At 36.9% G+C, this 12,965-nt stretch overlaps 1 long non-coding RNA gene across 1 annotated transcript; it reads left to right on the top strand.

The window, feature by feature from the left end:
- Positions 1 to 334: 334 nt before the first annotated feature.
- On the top strand, positions 335 to 10,391 carry LOC138064546 (uncharacterized). The gene is made up of 3 exons (XR_011137803.1): positions 335 to 519; positions 3,430 to 7,353; positions 8,894 to 10,391. It is a non-coding gene; the product is annotated as an uncharacterized lncRNA (long non-coding RNA).
- The last annotated feature ends 2,574 nt before the right edge of the window (positions 10,392 to 12,965 follow it).

Raw genomic sequence — 12,965 nt, 5'->3', positions numbered from 1 at the left:
AGAATCTAGGCCATTAAAATATTACTCAGCTTATTAATATACTGGGACTGATTTTTCACTTATTTACTGTAGCTTTTTACAGACATAGTTTCACTGTTTTTGATAGATTTCTTCTGGATTTACAGGGTGTAATATAGTGTAGGTCATGCCTTTTACTGTAAAGAGTGTATTTACATTTAAAGGAAGTCTTTAGAGACAGCTATTAAGCTAAAGGTTACAAAGGAAAAAAATACTGGCTTCTGCTAAGGCTATAATAGGACCACAGCAAAGTGGAAGAGGAAATATATTTTTAGTCTCTGAGCTGTTGGCTTTCTTCCTGTGTCATGATTCCTGCTGCTCAGACCTGATATTTTAGACTATCTGACAAAGAATTTTGAGTTTTTTCACTCCACTTTGTAAAATTTCTGCAAGATAGATCAGCTTACTCCTGCAGTGATCTGTTCTGATAGCAATGTAGAGAAATAAAGAAAACACTAGAGCATCATAACCTAGCTGACATTTCTGAGCATTGATATAAACGTAAGTAGGGGTAATTTGTTCTATTTTCTGCTTCATACTTGGTACAATTATAAACCCGAATGTGTGCTGCCATCCCCAGTTTGGAAACAGTAGAAGTGGTGTTGGTGTCTCTAGCAAGATAATAATAATAAATAAATAACAGAGAGGCAAAGTTTCTGCAATTCAATGCAGATTCTGCAGCATGCTAAGTTTCCTTAGTAAGATGCTGAAAATTTCCAATTCTTATTGACTTCAAATAGAGTTTAAGATACTTGGGAAAACTCTGTCCTTTATATATTTAAAGACTGTTCAAGAGTGATACTAATTTGAGAGTGAGAATATTCTACTCAACATCTTTTATTCTTGATGTTAGTAGAAGTGTCAGGGACATCTGTGGAAAATTACAGAAAAAGAAAGATTTTAAAATAACATATGAAACAGGGCATGCTTTTTATGTGAACATTTTCGCGAAAAATATTGACTTTTTTCAGATCCATTTCCTCTTTAAAGCTGTGAAAATCATCTTGGACCCTCTAACATCAATAGCATGACTGATATACACCAGCTGAGAAGCTCTCCTGAAATATCAAAAAAATTGAAGGATTGTTTTCCACAGACCAGTGTTTAATAGCCTATTGTTTAAAGACAATTGTGTGAATTGTATTCTGACTTTTGATAGATAATATACTGTGAAAATTAACTTCCATATTGATGAGCACTTAAAAGAAGGTTCTCATTATTTTAACATGAATGAATCCTTTTTTGATCTTTCTCTTTCTTTTTTCAAGACTAGTTAGCTGTGCTCATACCTTACTTTTTGAGACGTACTTTATTTGATTTCATTGGTATACCATACAGCAGAACTGGATATAATTATAATTTAAAAACAGTAGTTAACTTTTGGACTCCTTCATCGTGATCATTTTGCTATCTACATGTTCCGACCAATGTAGTTATCCATGGTTTCGTATTCACCCGATATTGGTCATTCTTTGCATTGAGCTTAACTTTCATGGCTTTAGTTTTGATTTTTTTATTTAGCCTTAGCAGAAAGAAAGCGTTCACTATGAACTCACAAAATAAAAGGTAATTAAAGGGGAAAAGGCCTAGAAATTATATCGATGTTACCAATAGAATAAAATATGCCATAATTTCTCATAGGGTTAGAGAGGACATTTTGAATAAACAAATGTTTTACAGCTGGATTGGTTAGAACATCTGAGAGGAATTATCCTGCCTTAGCAGCAAATGGATCTAGGTCTTAAATGTGCTATGTGCTGGTGCCTTCAACTTATGAAAGGCTATTGCCTTCAGCAGTTACAAACTACTTCCGTTGCTGTCATCTGTTTTCTTCTGAAATAATTGCTAGACCAGTTAATTAAAGTCCTTGTGCAATTATGTCTTCATACAGAGAAATCTATTTATTAGTAAGATGTTGCATGCTAGATGTGTGATCAATTTTATGTGACTAGGATCAGATCCACTCAAATATTTAGGTGCACTGTGCCCACAAATGTTAAGAGCCACTGAATACCTTAGAAATGACAATTATTCAAAGGACAACTTTCATAACAAAAGCACCGTTACTATTAACAACAGTTCTATTACTAATTATTATTTATTTCTGTATAAGACCTGTGATGAGGCAGGGTTTTGGGTAAGAATATTATTTGTCTCAGATAGTCACTCATAATATCTGAATCCCCTGAAGATTCCCCGTTCTTGGGAAGAAAGTCTGATGGCTTTTCATATTAGAAAAAAAATATCCACTCTCATACCTTTTACTTAGGCAGGGACTGTATCTTAAAAGCAAACTCAGAGGCCTGTAATGGTGTAGCGATGGAGCAGATGGAAGGGAACACAGCCAGAGGAGATTCCCCTCTTCATATGTCAAAGCGGAGCTGCATAAGAAAAATAGTCCTCTTCCTTTCATGTAGCAAGCACAGTTTATAAATCAGTAAAAGAGGGCAGTGACCATTGTGTTGTCACCCTCTTTGCTGTAATGCTTGTTCTCACCTACGCATAAGAAAAATAGTCTGAGTATTTCCTAAATTAGATGAAAGAAAGTAGTCTGACCCTGTGCACAGAGGTTGTGATAGCACAGCATAAACCAACAGCCAAGTAATGGATGAGATGTAGAAAAAGATCTTTCACTATGAAGAGATCCTTCCATAAATGCCTAGTGCAGTCTGCTGCATTTTGCATTTACAGCCTGTAAAATGCTGTGTCAGAGACCAAGAGCTGGATTACATAGACCACTGGTTTAATCTAGCATGTTCCTAATAACTTGCAATCTGACTCTAAAATAGAAACTTACTAACATGTGCTCTGGTAAATCACTTATCAATTGCATGGAAAACTTGCATGTCCTTGCAAATTATTTCAATTATTAAGATTCTTAAATAACATTAGTAAGTAGCATAAGTCATAGCAAAGTAGCAGCCACTGTGTCTAGAAAATATTTTCCAAGTATATATCCTATGCCAAATATTGTAGAGAGATCTGATTAGTATTTCTAGAGAGATCAGAGAACCCGCAGATGCAAGGAAAAATCTTAAGAGACAGAACTGGGGAGAATTTGGAAGACTGTGGTAAGGAGCTGGGGCAGAACCAGGTCGTCTGGTACCTACTGCTGAGGGGATTTTACTGCTACAGATTAAAAGAACTGAACAAAAGTAATGTGTAATGTAATGGAAAGGTAGGAAATTTCTATAAAACTGTATAAAATTTGGATGAATCCCTCCAAAATTGTGAAAAAAAATCTAACCTCAAAAATGTTTTTTCCTATCCCTTTTCTCCCTGTGCTCTCCTCTCCAACCTTTCTCAGGAAGAGTTAAAGGAAGCTGAGGATGAAATCAAAAATTCAGAAATTACGGTCCCTATATTTAAGAGACATTTTTGACTGATAGTGCTCTTTTTTTTTTTTCCCAGTATGTCTGCCCAGAGTAATCTGCCTGCTTTGTGACAACTGCACTCCAAACATTGCAAAGGATCATTTGATTACCAATTGTGGGCACATGGATAGAAGAGTTCTTATGTGATGGACCTGAATGAACAGCCAATCCCTCCCCAGCTGTACCTTTGATGGGAGGTTGTAAGTGCAGTAGAGTGTGCATTTGCTGGCCAACACAGGCACAAATAACATAAGCAGCCCCTTAGCCACCCACCCAGTCAACTTAAATGTCCTTTGATGGAAATCCTATGATGAAAGAGTTTCTGTAAGGGGAAAAAAACAAAAACAAAAACTAAAAACCTACTAATAGAATCCAGATGAATTAAGTTCCCTTCAAAAGAGTATATAAAAGAAATCAACCCTTGGAAAAATGGAAGAAAAATTGACTTCTCTCTTCAAAGGTTTATCTATTCATTTGATTGTCTCTTCTAAGTGAGCTGTAATTAGAGCTAGTCCTCTTCTAACCCTTGTGCTAATGAGGCTTTGCTCACTTCTATTAGTGACAGCACATTGTATTTTAATAAGGATCCCCTGGCTTGGCACTGCAGGACCTGCAGATAAGGGGAAGGAGAGCAAAAGGAAATGTAAAGAAGTGGGATCAGCAGGGGGTCCCTTCTTGGCACTGGACTCTACAGGAAGGCGCTTGGCAACTTTGTCTTGGAACTGTCATTTGTATTAACTTCTAACCCATCACCTTCTCTGGTAGGCTAGCTTTATTCAATGAAGCGGGATAGATTCTTGGCTTGGCCTCTCTATCCCCTACTTCAAGCAAACTGAATACAACACAAAAAGTTCACAGGGGAAGCGTTTGGGGAGATGGTGTTAAGGATAGGGTCAAAAAGAGCTTTTAACTCATCTTAATGTTACTGTCCTTTTCCATTTCAACTCTTATCTGCCCATCAAGGCTTTTGGTCTGTTCACTCATCCATTGCTAAAAAAACAAAAAAAACCCAGAGCCTCCAAATGGAAATGGTGTGGATTCTGAGGTATCCAGCACTTTGCATGCTTTCTTATATGTTTTCTGTATATATGTTTTATTTTTTTCTGATCGCTTCCTGGCTGGACTGGAATTCTTTGGCTGACTCTACCTTCATGTATGCTGATGCAAATTGGGGGCAATTTCACTGCCAGTCAGTGGAGTTAACAGAGAAAGAGAATCAAGCCTTTTGTATCTTTTGTGTAACAGTGTTGCATCTCAACCAGAAAAACCCTTGATAAGGAAGTCTTTTAGAGATGCTGGAGGCTGTTAGAATGTGACAGATAAATAGCTCCCTGTATGGCAGAAAGTATAAAAGCATTATTCTTTTTGTGTGGTTCCTATCAATGACTTTCCCAAAGCCCAGAGCAAAATATATTTTTTACTGTTAGTACTTTCAGAGTTGAGCTTGGGATCTTTCATCTCTGGGGGCTTGATTCTGCTCTGCATCAAATTACACAGGTTTGTTTACATGTCAGTGAAGTGAATGCAAAACTTTACCATTTTAATTCAGCCTGCCATCCACCTCTCCTGTTACACACATCTGTAAAAGCCTATACTTAAGAGTAAACAATGGAAGAATCAAGACAAAAGTCCTACATGAAACACTACTCAGACACCTATCAGGTATTTTTTTCCCTTTGAAGACTATAGTATGTTCAGCCAGCCCTCTTTCTGAGGGATCTTGTGTTACAGACTGCCTTCCTGAAGGACATGTGGTAGATGTTCTCTCATTTGGTGAGGAAGGAGTTGAACAGACAGTATGTCATTATTGACCCATCCATTATTGTAGGTAACGAGGAGTCACAGGGATATTAGTTTGTAGGTAATGAGGAGTCACAGGGATATTAGTTTATATATTAACTTGTTATTCAAGTTCACACTCAGATCATTAGTTATGCACACTGTCTATATACTGGCAGGCACAATTTTGACACAAGTTAACTGGCTTTCCTGTTGAAGAAACTCAGTTTGGAGGGGAGTGGAAAGAGAGCTGATATTCATTCAAGTTCTGCCCCTGCATTGTGTGGACATGACAGGGACCCAGCTGGCTCCAGGTGGCTTGATCACAAGCCTTCAAGGTATTCCAGTAAGCTCTGTGAATTCTTCTCCAGAACTGAACTTGCTTCGTACTGTCCTGGTGCTGGCTATCTCACTACGGAAACATATGTTCACTGGTCTTCAAACTAGCTCTCATTTCTGGAGGATTCTCTGGGCATGATTTCAAATGGCTGGGTGAAGCTACTGGAGACACTGAATACCCGAGTGGTATTTCTGATTATGACTTGGCTGCCAGGATCAAGGACTGTTGCAATAAGTATTCTGTAAGACCAGCCAGCGTATTCTCAATACTGGATGCTTTTATTTCTCCAGCTGACTAATTATTTCATCACCTAGCCCAGCCATCCATGATTGTCCTAGCATACTTCCTGTCCTTCCTTGGGTGCCAGCCTGAATGTCCCAAAAGAAGTAAAAGTCTCAGGCTCAGTATCTGTGTGGGACATGAGAAAAGGTAGACGGTCTTAGGCCAGAAGTTCTTTGTAGCCACAAAATGTATCTTTTATTAGCAAATCAGAATGTATCCAATGCATGTCCATGTCCTGGGGATGTTAGATTTTGTCCTATTTTCTGTAGCCAGTTCGCACACAGTCTTCTTTTCCTGCTTCTTGGGTGTGCAAGTAGTTGGCTATGCCGGCTTCCTCAAAGTGGCACTGTGCATTCTCTGACTGTAAGGCAGGCATAGACAGGCATCTTAACCCTCCTAACAGCAGTATTAGCATGTAACATTGGTCTGATCCTGTTGCATACAGGTTTTCCTGTTTCTTCTGCCACCTCCTCATTCTTTTTCACTTCATTCTCCACACTCGTTCCACTAGCCGCCACTAACTGCATCCTGGAAGATACACTTCTGGCCATACCCTAGCCATTCCTCTAGTACATAGAGTCCAGGTTCCCTTAGGAATAGTGGTTGCAAGAGATCCTGAATAGACAGCAATCCCATGAGGAAAGGTTAGAGAGGAAGAGGGTGAAAATGAGAACAAAGGAGGAAAAAGATTGTGCAGCAAACCACGTTTCCCATGGTTGTTACAGGAAATCTCTTTTTTACCTCTTGTAAGCAAAATAGCAGTATTTCATATGGTTTTTGTGCTTCCTTGTCTTTCAGTTCATTCATCTACTGTACCTAGGCCAAAAAGAGGAGCTAAAAGTAATCAGAAATGGTGAAATATTATGGTTAACTAATTGTCGTGAATCTATAATAATGCTATAGTTTTCAGTATGGTGGCCTCTGAATGTGTCAAGATTTTCCCATCCTTACCCTCAAAGATTTCCCTTAGTGTTCTCTTTCTATTACACCTGAGGAAGATAGATAAGGATTTCCAAAATGATTTATATGTTGAGCTAATGGCAGAACAAAGTTTAGCCTCTATTCACTGCTCTATTAAATACTCAGCGGAGTTATTAGACTTCACTTATCTGGTTGAGTTGGTCACATAGGCCTTCTATCAAGTAAATGGGAATACTTTAGCACCTCAGAAAGGGTCAGAATTAGCTATCTGAGCACAGAGTTAAATGGAGGACAAAATCAATGCACTGAAGTAATTCTTATGACCACTTATTGATTCACAAGGTAGTTTTGTATGTATATTTGCTTCAGTCATATGCAAGTCTAAAGATTTGCTGCAATTGCAGATACAATGACATCTTACCTCTTAGTGAAAAGTTAGGTGAATAAGTGAGTTAAAGAGCAAGGGAAGATTTTTGATTTTTATCTCGCTTTAGCAACTGATCTCAACAGGCTAGAAATAGGTGCCTCTGCTTCTAATTGGACCCTTCAACCATGAACTTACTCCTGGAACTGGATACCCAAGACATATCAATCACTTATTTCTTTGCTATCTGCCTTTGACCATATCTTGTTTCTCTGGTGAGTTATTTAAACTGCTTGGTATAGCTCAATTTGTTAGTTTTGTGTTTAGAGATTATATCAATTTTAATTGTCCGTGCCTGCTGTCTTCTTTACTGATGGGCTGAAAGTATAGGTCACACAATTTATTCAGCTGTTCTAGAGAAAGGGAATTTCAGTCACTGAGAAACAGCACAGTCATACTCAGACCAGAGTCTTCATCCTTTGTTGTCTAAAGGACAGGAATCCTGAGAAACTGGAATCAAGAGCTGAGGAGCAGAAAATTAAGTGGTGATTGTCTGTAGCACTGGTATAGCGGTGTTGCAAGTCCTCCCTTCCTTCTTTATGCTGTATTAGGGATACTCCAGCCAGCAAGTGTGAAATGCTTCATTTCATGAGGAGTTTAATATGAACTACTCTTTCCTAATTAAAAAAGGATTTCCATTTTCTTACAAGATAAAATACTCCAACCATTTATATAGAAGCGAGATATAGGCCTCATCCTCACGTTTCAATACATGCTTGAATGCTGGAATAGTCCTAAATGTTATAAAGCATTTTCCTCAATTTTTCAGTTCCTTTACAAGTTGTTTTTGTGTTGTATAAGACAAAATCATGCCTTATAATTACCAAATACACTTTGACACTTGATTATTCAAAAGAGATGTCAGAAAATAGAGGTGTATTATATATGTGACAGATACTGCCCAACTCGGGAAGAACATGTTATGCAAATATGTATATTTAGTTCAAGAATAATCAATCTACCATTTACTTTTTTGAAGTTATTTATGCTTTTCAAGCTTTTTTATAAAATCAGAGGTCTAAGTCTACAAAAACTCATATTGGTCAATGAAATGTAGAGAGTCTCAGTTCTTTATTTTTGTTGGTTATGTACAAGATAAAAAGGTTTTTTTGAAAATAATATTCTAATTAATATTTGATTGCAAAAGTACAAAAATGTGCCTCATAGAAATTATATACCTTTAAACTTTTTCAGTTAAAGTTTCGCAATTGCACTTGCGTATTTCTATCTGTATAACATTATATTAAAAAATTGCAACATATAAAGTCTTTAAATTTTGAAGTGAAAAAATAGTATGACTATATTTGCTTAGTTTGTTCTTGATCATTATTAATTAGCAAGGATTTTTCTTTATTCTGATGATTTTTATATATAGATGAATTTGAAGTACTATAGGAGAGTCTGTAATAATAAGAATTGAGTGAAATTTTAATTATATCTTTTCTAACCTTTATTTCAGAATTCCTTCCACAGTAGTTAACAAACTCTATAATCTAATTTATTTCATGTTCACATTTTAATTTCAGAGTGAATCAATAAAACTTCAATATGTTAAATGCATAACTGTCAAATTAAGAAAAGTTATCATTTTGCTTTACCTTTAGTTGTAGAAATGAACAAGATATTTACTGCTGCTCAGTGCAAAATTTGGCAACCAAAAGGTTATTCAGTCTTTATTATCAAAGACTTCTTGCCCTTAGGTCAAAATTGTGTGCTTTCTTAAGTATGTTTTTTGTAACATTTGTTCTTCTTTAGAAAGAAAAAAGAAAGTAACAATGAAGAGCTTTGAAAATTCATTTATCAGGCTACAAGTTCCCTGGTGTGTTGAACAAGGAAGAAATCATGGAGGTAACTTCGGCCCCAATGGATCTCAGATGCAAAATCTTCTTTGCAAACAGGGCCTTTCATTTAGTACAACTGGATCATAAAGTGACAAGTTTTCTCCAAGAATTTAGCCTAAAGCCTCTTCTGGTCAGATTAACTCTGCTGTATTCAGCTGCAGACCTGGATTAACCCCTGAGAAACTCTTCATTGTTTCTCTTCATTGCACATATCCCCATGTCTCCTATTATCTTCTCTTTACATCAGACAAAGTGATACAAAGTTTAATCCATGATAAGCTTTTTTTAGTTTTGGGTATCTGCTAAGACTTCTTCTTTGACAGTTGTTTCCCCTTTTAATGCAAACAGCCCATCCAAATAGAAAAAGTTGTCAATAGAGTTTGCTAACCTGAAACACAGAGGAGACAGCAGTGAGAAGTGTTATTAGCTTTATACGCTGCAAAGACAAAGATGTCAGTGCTGAGTTAAGTAAGTCCATCATCCCTTTCTGTTGTAACTGTCATGAGCAAATTGAAAGTGTGCATAGATATATGACACCTAGCTCTTGTAGTAAAGCTACTACTACACTGTATTTTTCAGTGAAAAGACATATTAAGTTTTGTCAGTGTATTATGTTGAGCGGGTTAGAAAATGTTATAAAGCAGAAAATCAATTAGCATCACAATAGATGGTATAAGTAACTTTTCAATTATTTTTTTTAGTTTTTTTTTAAAGCTCCTTTTCAAAGTTGTTATGTAAGAATGTTCCCTGATGCAAATGACAGGAGGAACTAGACAGGAGCCCTGAATGCAGCAATTATAAAAGTGTATGCTAAAGTAAGGCAGAGAATGACACTACTTACATATCTACTTAAATACATGCTTAGTAGAAATAACATAGATATAGAAATAGCGTAGCATGAGATATATTTTTGATCTGGATAATATAACTGTATTTGGTGTAATTGTGAAGATTCATATAATAAAGGACATGATCCAATATTGCTACTATTATGGTGATACAATATGACTTATTAGCGAAAGCAGCTGCAATAACTAGCTACAATCCAAGGAAGCTTCACTCGCTAAATCAAAGGGGTTCTGCTGAGGTCTCTGCAAAGCAGTGTTCTTTATAGGGCAGAGTTAGGACTGAACAGAGATAATCCTATCAAGACATTAAGAACTTTAAGGTGTTTTCAGAAACTCAAACCAGGGCACAGTAATGCAGCAGATTATTCCCTGGCCTTTCACCCCCAAGGCAAGCAGACATGCTACTGAGAGACGAGGCACAGCTTTTAAGTGGCAGATATGAGATGTTTCTAAACTGACTGATATTAGCTCTATTCCTGCAAATGTTCCTGCATGCCCTGTGGATGGCAGTATTACATACCTGGCCCACATGGGCTGAATCTCCACAGTCTTTCTCACCCTGTCCCTAAATTCCTAACATCAGTCATGAGAGAGCTATATTTCTTCTGATGATTTCAAACTAAGTGCTTTTTGTATGATATTGTTTTCTTTTTTATTTAAAAGTTTCAGATTTTCATTAAAAAGGGAAAAACTAAAAATATCTTATTGGTGTTTATAGATATTGGTTTTTAGAACTGAAAATAAAACGTTTGGAAGCATGAAGACGATGTAATTTCCATTTTTCCAAAAGTCTCTTTTCCACCAAAAAATATTTTGTCAGAAATCTTTTAACTTTCCATAGTTCTTATTTTGAGTGTATTACTTGACTTTAGGAAGAATATCTTTAAGGATCTATTACAGGAAGATCTTTCTGAAGCTCAAATGTAAAATCATGAGGTCTCCTGTTCATACCATTTCAAGAGCTATATGTTGTCATTAGGTCCATTAAACCACATACAAAGTTCTGGAACTCAATAAGCAGATAAGCATTGCTCCTGAATACACAACTTGTATACAGAGGGTGGGGGGAAAATGCATGTTTTCTATCAATCAGACTTGTGTATTTTATCTATGTTAGTCCTCCAGCATAGCACACTTCCTCAACCAATTCCGTTCAGGCACATCAGAACACCTTAGGATCGTCAATAGGAGTTTAAATATGAATAAGTCTTGCTATGAAGCATACGTCTACCCGAGCTCTGGAAAGATCCTGAAGAGCAAGGAAGGTATACTCTACACATCCACAAAACACAATATTGGCTAGGAGAGGCTGTTACCATTGACAGAGTGATGGAGAGGAGTAAGACAAAGGTAGAGCAGCATGCTTATGATGATGATACCAGACAACATAAGAGGTAAAATTGTACCAGCTTTTGTTAAGGCAGTAAAGGAGTATCACTCTGGTGTAGTGAGAAGAATAAAATCATCTTAAACTTCCAAGGAGACAGGTGTGCTGTTCAGCTGATTAGCTGATCTCAGAAGCCCACCAGTTTTCATGGACTCACTGGAGTAAATACATGTCGTAAAGAGATCATGGAGCTGCAGACATCAAGGGATGGCATGATGACAGCTTGGGCAGCAAATGGCAGAGTGGAAGAAAGCATTTCGGAGATGCTGAAAGAAAGGAAAGGTAGCAGGGTTTGGGAGTCACATGTAATCCTTTCAGGTGTGGCGGTCTCATAACAAAATGGGTGAAAATCCTCTCCTTCCTTGAAAGAAATTCTCTGGCAGCCAGCTCTCCTTTCTCTTTAATGTTAGCTACACAGGAATTAAATAACCATGCAAATTTATGAAGCTGCCTCAAAGGAATGTCCCTGCACTGCAGCTTGTACCTCTATACAGAAATTACAGTACTGCTATACTTCAGTTTTTTTCAAGATTGGGCTGATCAGCTTGATAATAGACTTATCCCAAACTGGGCCAAAGCACCTGCCAAAAGTTAGTTTGTTAAAAATGAAATGAAAAATCCCTCAAAGGCTATCAGATCCCAACCCATGTAAACTCTGCCTCAGGAAATCCCTAACCCTCATATTACTGGTAAGCAGGATAGAATAATGGGGTAAGTATTATATTATGCTAGACACCATCATTAGTGGGGAAAAAGTACCTAAGTTAGCTAGGCCTTTGATTTGATCCAGTCTAGCTGCTCTTATTTGCTTAGTCAAAAGCACTCTACTTACTATTTATTATAACCCACCCAACAGCTGGCTTAGTCATTCAAAGAAGTATATGCATTTATTGAATGTATTGTGTGGTAATTTTGCTTTCCGTGTTCTCTTGCTGCTGCTGTTGATTGTATTTGCAAAATGATCATGTGTAATTGTAAAAATTATCACTAATAGTTGTAGTAATTAATTATTAAATTCGTTTTCCAAAGTGTCAAGCACTCTTGACCAGATCCAGCAAAGCACTTTGATTTGTGCTTAACCTTGAACATGCACAAGTTTCATTGCTTTTACTCAATAGGACCTTTCAAGACCTTTGGATTCTTCAGAGACTTGTTTTGGTGAACATGTGGCTGAGATGTTCCTTTGTTTGCAAGTCAAATTGAGCTGTTCTGACTAAACATTTTGTTGAATTAATGGCAAAAGCATATGCTTTTTACTGGATCAGTCTTTCAGTCAACCTGGTAGAAAGTGTGGTACACAGCTTTTATACATGGGTATCTGAAAAATACCGTTTTTCCTAAGCTTGTTACTAACTGATATTACCTAATATCCATATCATTCTGAATTTTGACATTCTGACATTTACATCTGGAAAACCACTCAGAAATGTTTTAGCCACTCACAGGGCTAAAAAAGACCATTTTTGGAAGTTTCCTATCGGTAATTTAGTCTACCTAGAAATTGAAGTCAGGTATATGTGACATGGATAAAAGGTATGAAAAAGTGCAGGAAACATATGTTCACCTGCCCCTGTGAATTAATGCTTCTGAACATTTCCTCTGAGGCACTGAGAGTACTCAGTTCCCACTGAAATTAGTGGTTGAAGAGGACCAACTTTAATAAGGTTGAATGAAATCTTATTTTAAAAACTTACTTTGTGGATGTCTTTAAAGAATCTTTGGAAAAGAGTATTAAAATCAACTCAAAATAG

This window comes from Struthio camelus, chromosome 1 (genome assembly GCF_040807025.1).
Source record: "Struthio camelus isolate bStrCam1 chromosome 1, bStrCam1.hap1, whole genome shotgun sequence".
NCBI lineage: Eukaryota > Metazoa > Chordata > Aves > Struthioniformes > Struthionidae > Struthio > Struthio camelus.
Note: the sequence above shows the minus strand (reverse complement) of the source record. Positions and strands in the feature narration are given on the sequence as shown.